Below are 11,434 nucleotides of genomic sequence, written 5' to 3'. Positions count from 1 at the left end.
CCTGAAAATACCAGGGATATCTGCGGTTTCTGAGATACTCAATCCACCCCATCTGGCACCAACAATAATACCACAGTCAAAGTCTTTTAGATCAGGTTTTCCCCATTCTGATGTTTGGTCCAAATAGCAACTGAACCTGCTGACAATATCCGCATGCTTTTATGCATTGAGTTGCTACCGTACAATTGGCTGATTACATGTTTGCATCAACTGGATAATACAAACACCTGTGTCAGGATGCTGTTTGTTGACTATAGCTCAGTGTTTAACACTATCATCCCCACAGTCCTGATCGATAAGCCATAGAAACTGGATCTCTGTTTCTCCCTCTGCAATTGGATCCTCAACTTCCTAAGTGGAAGACCATAATCCGTGCGGATTGGTGATAATATCTCCTCTTTGCTGATGATCAACACTGGCGCACCGCAGGGTTGTGTACTTTGCCCACTGTTCTACTCCTTCTATACCCATGACTGTGTGGCTAGGTATAGCTCAATTTCTATCTATAAATTTGTTGATGATACAACCATTGTTGGTAGATGGAGTACGTACAGGAGCGAGATATATTAGCTAGTTGAGTGGTGTCACAGCAACAACCTTGCACTCAGAGTCAGTAAGACCATAGAGCTGATTGTGGACTTCAGGAAGGGTAAGATGAAAGAGCACATACCAATCCTCATAGAGGGATCAGAAGTGGAGAGAGTGAGCAGTTTCAAGTTCTTAGGTGTCAATATCTCTGAGGATCTAACGTGGTCTCAATATATGGATGTGCTATAAAGAAGGCAAGCAAGCAGCTATATTTCATTAAGAATTTGAAGAGATTCAGTTTATCACCTAAAACACTCAAAAACTTTTATAGATGTACTGTGGAGAACATCCTGACAGGAGGCATCATTGTCTGGTATGGAGGGGGAGCGGGTGGGTTGGCAACTGCACAGGACCGAAAGAAGCTACAGAAAGTTGTAAAGTTAATCAGCTCCATCTTGGGTACTAGCCTCCATAGTAGTTGTGCCTCAGAAAGGTGACGTCCATCATTAGGACCCCCATCACCCAGGTCATGCCCTCTTCACACTGTTACTGTCGGGAAGGAGTACAGAAGCCTGAAGGCCCACACTCAGTGATTCAGGAACAGCTTCTTCCCCTCTGCCATCTGATTTCTAAATGGACATCAAACGCATGAACACTACCTCACTGCTTTCTCTTTTTAAAAAAATACATATTATTTCTGTTTTTGCACTTTTTTAATGTATTCCATACACACACACACATTATATATAATGTGTGTGTGTGTGTGTATGTGTACATGTGTGTGTGTGTATATATATATATATATATATATATATCTACCTACCTACCTACACACACACACTTACTGTAATAGACTTACTGGATTATTTATTTATTTATTTTCCTTTCTATATTATCATGTATTGCATTGCATTCAACTGCTGCCGCTAAGTTAACAAATTTCACCACGTGTGTGGGTGATTCTGATTCTGTTTCTAACGAGCAGAGTGCAGTTGCACCTATGAAGTGGCACTGAGTGTTAGGTGACCTTCTGCCTACGAGTGGTGATCCCATCCAACTGGATGTTACTGAAGCATGACACTGTCAGTCAACCCAGAAGAGCAGCTCCGTACCGCGGCAGGGCCTTGGACCTCGGGAGGGATGGAGGCCAGAGATGTAGATCATAGTTTGAGGGTTGCAGGAGTGAAAGATTGGATTAACTTTATTTGTCACATGTACTTTGAGTGAAATGCTTTGTTTGTGTCAAATCAAACTGGCATTGTTTCCGCTGAATGGCCAGCACAAGATGCCATGCTTCCAGGGGCAACGTAGCAACCCCCGGTGCATTAACCCCAACAGTGCGTCTTTAGAATGTGGGAGGAAACCAACATGGTCGTGGAGAGAAGGTACAGACTCACCATAGACAGCGGCAGGAATCGAACCCCAATATTGCAGCTGGTTCTTTAGAGGAATGTCCTAACCACTACACTACCACACTGCCTCAGGAGTGGGAGAGGGGGAGAGAGGAGAGAAGAAAGGGGGAAGAAGAGAAAGGAGGTAGGAAGAGAGAGGGGGGGAGTAGGGGAGGGAGGGAAGAGGAGAGAGGGGAGTGGAAGAGAGGGAGGAGGAGGGGAAGAGTGGGAGGGAGGAGGAGAGAGGGGGAAGAGAGAGATGGAGGTGGTGAGGGAGGGGAGAGGAGAGGGAGGAGGGAGAAAGAGAGGGAAGAGGAGGAGGAGGGAGAGAAGAGGAGGAGGAGGGAGAGAGGGAGGAGAGAGAGGGAGGAGGAGAGAGGGGGTCGATGGGGATAGGGGAGGGGAGAGGGATAGGGGAGAGGGGGAAGAGGGAGTAGAGGGAGGATGGGGTGAGGGGGATAGAGGGAGAGGGGGGTAGAGAGAGAGGAGAGGGGGTAGAGGGAGAGGGGCAGGGAGATGGGGAGAGGGATGGGGGAGGAGAGAGTGGGGAGGGGATGTGGGTGGAAGTGGAGGGAGGAAAGGAGGTGGAGGGGTGGGGCATGGAGGGGAGGGAGAGAAAGAGAGGAGTGGTGAGAGAGAGGGGAGAAAGGGGGAAGAGAGAGGGGTAGTGAGAGCAGAGAGAAAGAAGTGAGGGGGAGAGAGGAGGGGAAGGGGAGAGTGAGTAGGTGAGAAGAGAGGAAGAGGGGAGATGGAGGTTTTGAGGGAGAGGGAAGGGAAAGGGGAGAAAGGGAAGGAGAGGGAGAGAGGAGAGGATTAGGGAGGGGGAGAGGAAGGAGAGGGGAAGGGAAAGAGGGAGGGTGTAAGGAGAGTGGTGGGGAAAGGAGGAGTGGAAGAGAAGTAGGGGAGGAGGTAGAGGGAGGGGACAAGGGAGGAGGAAGGGGAGATGGAGGTAGTGAAGGAGAGGAGGGTGTGGGGAAAGGGGGAGGAAACATGAAGCAAGTCAATGTTGGATTTCTGATGGGTTGGGGTGGGGATTTGAGATGGAAAACAATAAGAAACCTTTCAAAAGAGGGGTAAGGGATCGGGGGTAACAAAGGGCAGGAATATTTAGAAACATTTTTTATTCTCTCACACTAACATGCATCATATAATCTCTGCTAAAGTGTCTTTTATATTATCAATGGCACATAAGTAGGATTGATTAATTTGTGCTTTCTGAAATTACTTAGTACTCTTTAGAATAACAGAACTTATCAAATTACAACTACTTTAATTCGATTTGAAACACATCTTAAAAACGTCCAAAATTTATAACTACTCTATTATTCAAATATAATTGGTAAATTGATTTATTGTCGACACGTACAGTGTGAAAAAACACTCGTATACCATTTCCTCACAGTGCATTGAAGGTTAAACAATAACAAAAAGAGGTGTTACAGTTACGGAGAAAGTGCAGTGCGGGTACAAGCACAAGGTCATTATACTGTCTCTCCACCCGTGAATCTGTGGTTAGGCACAGCTCAAGTGCAGCCTATAAATTCGCCAATTGTAGGCAGAACCTCAGATGGTGACGAGGAGGCAAACAGAAGTCAGATCAATTAGCTGGTTGCGCGGTGTTGCAGCAACAACCTTGCACTCAGTGTTAATAAGACCAAGGAATTGATTGTGAACTTCAGGAGGAGGAAGTCGAGGGGACTCACACCAGTCCTCATCAAGGGATCAGAAGTGGAAAGTATGAGCAGCTTTAGGTTCCAGGGTATCAGCACCTCTGAAGCCCAACATGTTGATGCAATTACAAAGAAGGCACAACATCAAGGGTATTTCAGTTGGAGCTTGAGGAGATCTGGTATGTCACCGAAGACTGACTCGAGCAAATCGCTACAGATGTACCGTGGAGAGCACTCTACCTGGCTGCATCACCGTCTGGTATAGAGGGGCCACTGCATAGCATTAGAAAAAAAACTACAGTGAGTTGAAAACTCAGCCAGCGCCATCATGGGCACTAACCTCCCTATCATTAAGGACATCTGTAAAAGGTGATGCTTCGAACAGGCAGCGTCCATCATGAAGGAGTCATCACCCCTGCCCTCTTTTCATTGCTACCATCAAGAGAGGAGGTACAGGAACCTGAAGACACACACTCAACGTTTTCGGAACAGCTTCTTCCCCTCCACCATCAGATTTCTGAACGGACTGTGAACCTTTTAACGCTACCCCATTACTTTGCCCTCTTTTCACCCTACTTGTGTTTCTTATATAAACAAGCAAAACAGCAGCGTGGTGATTAGTAGTTAGTACAATGCTTGACAGTCCCAGTGATTTGGGTTCAATTCCTGCTGCTGTCTGTAAGGAGTTAATATGTTCTTCCTGTGGCCACATGGGTTTCTCCAGGTGCTCTGGTTTCCTCCCACAGTCCAAAAACATATCAGTTGGTAGGTTAGTTGGTCATTGTAAATTGCCCCGTAGTTGGGCTAGGGTTAAATTGGGGGTTGCTGGCAGTGCGGCTTAAATGGCCAGAAGGGCCTATTTCACACTCTACCTCAATAAATAAATACATTTCTTCTTGTTAAGTAATCTTAAGTTACGGTTATTATTTTTATATATTACAAGGTACTGCTGCTGCAAAACAACAAATTTCACGACATTTGTCTGCAATAATAAACCTGTTTTGACCCTGAAATCATTATTGTACATTCAACAGTTTGCCTTTGAGCTTGGTGGTATGTGCTTTCAAGCTGCCAGATTTCCTGCCTCGCAATATTGGGATATCCAAAATAGAATCAGTCTGAGCGTCATTGTTGGTAATTGAGCTGGCAATAGAAATCAAGAGAACTCTCTACCTCAGTGTCCTTGGTGTAACATTTCTTTTGTCTGATCAGCAGCTCGCAGAACAAGACAGTATTTCTGAGAAATGTAATCCAAATACCAGCCTAGATCACACACTCACCGGCAATGGAATTCAAATGTACGCGTAAGCAGGAAGTGAGAATGATAGAATTAGAAATATATCTGTTACAAATGGGAAAGTTAGTGACATTAAATGTTGGTTCTACAATGATGACGTATTAGTTTTAAAACATATAGACCAGTAGAGCACAGACAGGCCCTTTAGCCTGCAATGTTGTGCTGATCCAAATAAATTAGTAATCAAAAGGGCAATTAAACTAATCCCATCTGCCTACACAATGTCCGTATCCTTCCATTTTCCTCACATTATCTGACTATCTTAACATCTATTGAAGTGTCTAATGCATTTGCCTTTACCACCCCCCTAGGCAGCACATTTCAGTCACCCACCACTCCATGTAAAAAGAAGCTTGCCCCTCACATCTCCTTTGAAATTACCATTTCTCACCTTAAATGCATGCTGTCTGATATGGGGAGGCTATCCTATCTATGGCTCTTATAATCTCTCAGGGAGCTATGAACTTGGATTCTAAGATCCCTCTGCCCATCAACACTGTTAAAGATCTTGTCCTTAACAGTGTACTGGCTCGTTACATTTGCCCAACCAAGGTGCAACACTTCACATTTGTCTAGATTAAACTCTAGCTGCCATTTTTCTGCCCACCTCTGCAACTGATTTTTCACTATTGAGTATATCTGTCACTCTTTAGACTGGATGCATTGTAAAAGTTTACCTATTGCCAAATTGCATATCGGGATTACAGAAAAATATTGAAGTTTATAATCAGGATGTTGCCTGGATTAGAGGACATGCGCCATGGTGGAGGCTAATGGGAGATCTAATAGAGGTTTATAAGATTATGAGAACGGTGGACCATAGGGAGAAAGGGAAGGAAGAGGGGATAATTGGTCACATGGGTATAATTTTGTGGCACAGTCTCATTGGGCCCTGTTACCATGCTGTATCTCTAAAACAATAAATAGTTTTTAGGTGAGTGGAAAGAGCTTTAAAAGGAAACTGAAGGGTAAGGTGTTAATAATTTATTTTTATATATATCTATAGCAGTAGACATTATCTGGAATGCACTGATATAATCAGATATGATGATTATGTTTAAGAGCCATTCAGAAGGACATTTAAATTAGCAGGCTACAGAACGGTAGAGTCCAGAAGCAAGCAAACGGGACGAAAGTGAATGAGCATTATACATGGATACGTACAAATAAGCTGGAGGAACTCAGCAGGTCGGGCAGCATCCATTGAAACGAGCAGTCAACGTTTCAGGCGGAGAGCCTTCTTCAGTCCTGATGAAGGGTCTCGGCCCAAAACATTGACTACTCGTTTCAACGGATGCTAGCCGACCTGCTGAGTTCCTCCAGCTTGTTTGTACGTGTTGACTTGACCACAACATCTGCAATGTACATTGTGTTTAATGTCAGCTTGGATATGGTGGAGTAAGAAGCCCACCACTGTCCTCAATGACTCACTCAATAGAACACAGAACATTGAATAGTACAGCACAGTACAGGCCCTTCGGCCCACAATGTTGTGCCGACCCCCAAACCCTGCCTCCCATATAACCCTGATTTAGCATTGTGCGTACGGGCTGAGCCGTAGCCCTGATTTTCACATCTGCGTAGGCTCTACGCCGTAGCGAGCATGCGTTGGTGTGTGCCGAAACGCTAGTTGGCGGTGGGGTTTCCATGCCACTGTGTTGAGTTTCTTCATGAGAGGCATGGATGAAGAGTTGCATTTCAAACATTTTCGTATGTCGGCAGGTAGATTTGACGAATTGTTTCATCTATTTTGCATCGGCGTACAGACATGGCGGAGAAGAAGCAACTGGAAGTGCTTAGGAGGAAATGTGATGCTACCAAGTGAACCAATCACAGTTGTTTGTGGTCTGCTACACCGTGACGCATGTGTTACTTTTTTGGGGAGGTGCACGTCACCCTACGGCGTAGGGAATGGCATAGGTACGGCATAGGGTACGCAGTACCTACGGCATAGATGCGATGCACAAGTACAAATCAGCCTTTCGATTCCTCCATGTACCTGTCTAGTAGTCTCTTAAACTTCACTAGTGTATCTGCCTCCACCACAGACTCAGGCAGTGCATTCCATGCACCAACCACTCTCTGAGTGAAAAACCTTCCTCTAATATCCCCCTTGAACTTCCCACCCCTTACCTTAAAGCCATTTCCTCTTGTATTGAGCAGTGGTGCCCTGGGTAAGAGGCGCTGGCTGTTCACTCTATCTATTCCTCTTAATATCTTGTATACCTCTATCATGTCTCCGCTCATCCTCCTTCTCTCCAAAGAGTAAAGCCCTAGCTCCCTTAATCTCTGATCATAATGCATACTCTCTAAACCAGGCAGCATCCTGGTAAATCTCCTCTGTACCCTTTCCAATGCTTCCACATCCTTCCAATAGTGAGGCGACCAGAACTGGACACAGTAATCCAAGTGTGGCCTAGCCAGAGTTTTATAGAGCTGCATCATTACCTCGCGACTCTTAAACTCTATCCCTCAACTTATGAAAGCTAACACCCCATAAGCTTTCTTAGCTTATCTACCTGTCAGGCAACTTTCAGGGATCTGTGGACATGTACCCCCAGATCCCTCTGCTCCTCTACACTCCCAAGTATCCTGCCATTTACTTTGTCCTCTGCCTCGGAATTTGTTCTTCCAAAATATACCACAGCTTCTCCGGGTTGAACTCCATTTGCCACTTCTCAGCCCACTTCTACATCCTATCAATGTCTCTCTGCAATCTTCGACAATCCTCTATACTATCCACAACACCACCAACCTTTGTGTTGTCTGCAAACTTGCCAACCCATCCTTCCACCCCACATCCAGGTCGTTAATAAAAATCACGAAAAGTAGAGGTCCCAGAACCAATCCTTGTGGGACACCACTAGTCACAACCCTCCAAACTGAACGTACTCCCTCCACCACGACCCTCTGTCTTCTGCAGGGAAGCCAATTCTGAATCCACCTGGCTAAACCTCCCTGGATCCCATGCCTTCTGACTTTCTGAATAAAGCTACTGTGTGGAACCTTGTCAAATGCCTTACTAAAATCCATATAGATCACATCCACTACACTAACCTTATCTATATGCCTGGTCACCTCCTCAAAGAACTCTATCAGGCTTGTTAGACACGATCTGCCCTTTACAAAGCCATGCTGACTGTCCCTGATCAGACCATGATTCTCTAAATGCCCATAGATTCTATCTCTAAGAATCTTTTCCAACAGCTTTCCCACCACAGACATAAGGCTCAGTGGTCAATAATTACCCGGACTATACCTACTACCTTTTTTGAACAAGGGGACAACATTTGCCTCCCTCCAATCCTCCAGTACCATTCCTGTGGACAACGAGGACATAAAGATCCTAGCCAGAGGCTCAGCAATCTCTTCCCTTGCCTCGTGGAGCAGCCTGGGGAATATTCCGTCAGGCCCCGGGGACTTATCCGTCCTAATGTATTTTAACAACTTCAACACCTCCTCTCCCTTAATATCAACATACTCCAGAACATCAACTTCACTCATATTTTCCTCATCGTCATCAAGTTCCCTCTCATTGGTGAATTCATTGAGGACCTCACTCACTTCCACAGCCTCCAGGCATATCTTCCCACCTTTATCTCTAGTCAGTCCTACCTTCACTCCTGTCATCCTGTTGTTCTTCACATAATTGAAGAATGCCTTGGGGTTTTCCTTTACCCTACTCGCCAAGGCCTTCTCATGCCCCCTTCTTGCTCTCCTCAGCCGCTTCTTAAGCTCCTTTCTTGCTACCCTATATTCCTCAATAGACCCATCTGATCCTTGCTTCCTAAACCTCATGTATGCTGCTTTCTTCCACCTGACTAGATTTTCCACCTCACTTGTCACCCATGGTTCCTTCACCCTACCATTCTTTATCTTCCTCACCGGGACAAATTTATCCCTAACATCCTGCAAGAGATCCCTAAACATCGACCACATGTCCATAGTACATTTCCCTGCAAAAACATCATCCCAATTCACACCTGCAAGTTCTAGACTGATAGCCTCATAATTTGCCCTTCCCCAATTAAAAATCTTCCTGTCCTCTCTGATTCTATCCTTTTCCATGATAATGCTAAAGGTCAGGGAGTGGTGGTCACTGTCCCTCAGATGCTCACCCACTGACAGATCTGTGACCTGACTCAGTTCATTACCTAATACTAGATCTAGTATGGCATTCCCCCTAGTTGGCCTGTCAACATACTGTGACAGGAATCCGTCCTGGACACATTTAACAAACTCTGCCCCATCTAAACCATTGGAACTAATCAGGTGCCAATCAATATTAGGGAAGTTAAAGTCACCCTTGATAACAACCCTCTTATTTTTGCACCTTTCCAAAATCTGCCTCCCAATCTGCTCCTCGGTATCTCTGCTGCTACCAGAGGGGCCTATAGAATACTCCCAATAGAGTAACTGCTCCCTTCCAGTTCCTGATTTCCACCCATACTGACTGAAAAGAGGATCCTGCTACATTGCCCACCATTTCTGTAGCTATAACAGTATCCCTGACCAGTAATGCCACCCCTGCTCCCCTTCTTCCCCCCTCTCTATCCCTTTTAAAGCACTGAAATCCAGGAATATTGAGAATCCATTCCTGCCCTGATGCCAACCAAGTCTCTGTCATGGCCACTACATCATAATTCCATGTATGCATCCAAGCTCTCAGTTCATCACCTTTGTCCCTGATGCTTCTTGCATTGAAGTACACGCACTTTAGCCCTTCTACCTTACTACCTTTATACCCTTTATTCTGCTTCTCTTTCCTCAAAGCCTCTCTATATGTTAGATCTGGCTTTACTCCATGCACTTCTTTCACTGCTCTATCGCTCCAGGTCCCATCCCCCTTGCAAATTAGTTTAAACCCTCCTGAATAGGTAACAAATAAATGCTGTCAAAAGTCACTTTGGGAATCTGTTCCATTACTTCTATCTTGTTAATCAATTTAATCGTAAATGGAAATATAAAATAAGAATGTTCAGACATTTCTTGGTAAACATTTACCCTGGAATTTGCTGTGCTTCTATTGCATTTTGTTTGACAGTACAAACATGATTACTATTATGAACCCAGGAAGAGCTTAGGAGAACGATGCATCTAACAGTGACTCCTTTGCTTATATTTTTGGAAACAGCTCGATTTCTATCTTTAATATCTCTATTTTGACCTTTCAGGGTTCTTTTAAAAACCCTGACGTGGCGTTACATGCTAACTTCAGTTCTTTGCAGGAATGGGACCCGGTCTCGGGGTCTCACGACTGGCCGCTGTTCGATATGCCAAGGACGCGGCCCGGAAGACCAGCGCGCCGTCAGGGTTCTGGGATTTCATGCTCTGGAGGTGGGAGGGTTCAAGGTCGGTGCCGCTACCCCCTGATGTGTCCTGGGAGACGGAAGATCGGAAGCAGTGAGCCGGCTGCTGGCTGTGTGCCCAGGGATCCGAGTTCTTTGGGCACAGAGCTCGGAAAAAGCAACGCAACAGACTTTTAACACCAAAAATCAGCGAGTTGTTTGTTATGTCTCCCCTCTCGCTGTGAAACGGGGACACCTCTTTTTCCCTTATTAAGGAGAGAGCGAGCCTGTGATATGTCGAATTATTCGGTGAATGAGTAGTCTTTGGGGTACTGCAAGTCTGTGTCCTTATTGATGCTTTGCTGTATGCTTGAGTGCTCGTTGGGGGGGCAGCGATGCTTTTTTGCTGATGGGGGAGGGTGATCGTCACTTTGCTGCTGCTTATGTGTGGGGGGGGAGCTGGGAGGGGGCTTTGGGGTCCTAACATTTAACTGTCATTCATTCTTTGCGGTACTCCTCTGTTTTTGTGGATGTTTGCGAAGAAAAAGAATTTCAGGATGTATATTGTATCCATTTCTCTGACTTTAAATGTACCTTTGAATGAGTCCTGAGGAAGGGCCTTGGCCCATAATGTTGACTGTTTACTCCTCAGCATAGACACTGCTGAGTTCCTCCAGCGTCTTGTGTGTGTTGCTCCGGATTTCTAGCATCCGCAGAATCCCTTGTGTTTATGAGGTCATTTGTTGCACTCAGGCAAGGTTATCTTCAAAGATACCATGATTGTGCAGTTAGCAATTACCCAAGATATTGCTGTGTTATCAGTGTAATTCAGAGTAATTCATTACATGTATATTGCAGCATAGGGTGGCAGGGTGGAATACGTCTCTACCAAGGGAGGTGTAAGGCAGCCCTGACATCCGATGGCCTGCAGGTCACCCTTGTGCAAGGTGTAGCACCTACTTAGCTCCCTCCTCCATCCCACCAATCAGGGTCATGTGAATCCGTGGGAGCAGGTGGTGGATGGTTCGATGAGCAGCTGGTGCATATCACAAGTCCTGGTTATCTGACCACTTTTGTCAGACAGGCAATCTCTGAAGAGTATTGATAATGGCTAGGGTTACCCATCTTGTAAAGACACTGGCCAACAGAAGGCAATGGCCGACCACTTCTGTGGAATTTGCCAAGAACAATCATGGTGGTAGATCATGATTGCCCGTGTCATACGAAACAGCACATAAAAATCGTCGTTTGTGTTGGGAG

General features: G+C 45.5%; 1 protein-coding gene across 1 annotated transcript in view; it reads right to left on the bottom strand.

The window, feature by feature from the left end:
• me1 (malic enzyme 1, NADP(+)-dependent, cytosolic) overlaps positions 1–11,434 on the bottom strand; it is a 404,589-nt gene that overhangs the window by 49,705 nt on the left and 343,450 nt on the right. The window lies entirely within an intron of this gene.

Source organism: Hemitrygon akajei, chromosome 9 (genome assembly GCF_048418815.1).
Source record: "Hemitrygon akajei chromosome 9, sHemAka1.3, whole genome shotgun sequence".
Taxonomy (NCBI): domain Eukaryota; kingdom Metazoa; phylum Chordata; class Chondrichthyes; order Myliobatiformes; family Dasyatidae; genus Hemitrygon; species Hemitrygon akajei.
Note: the sequence above shows the minus strand (reverse complement) of the source record. Positions and strands in the feature narration are given on the sequence as shown.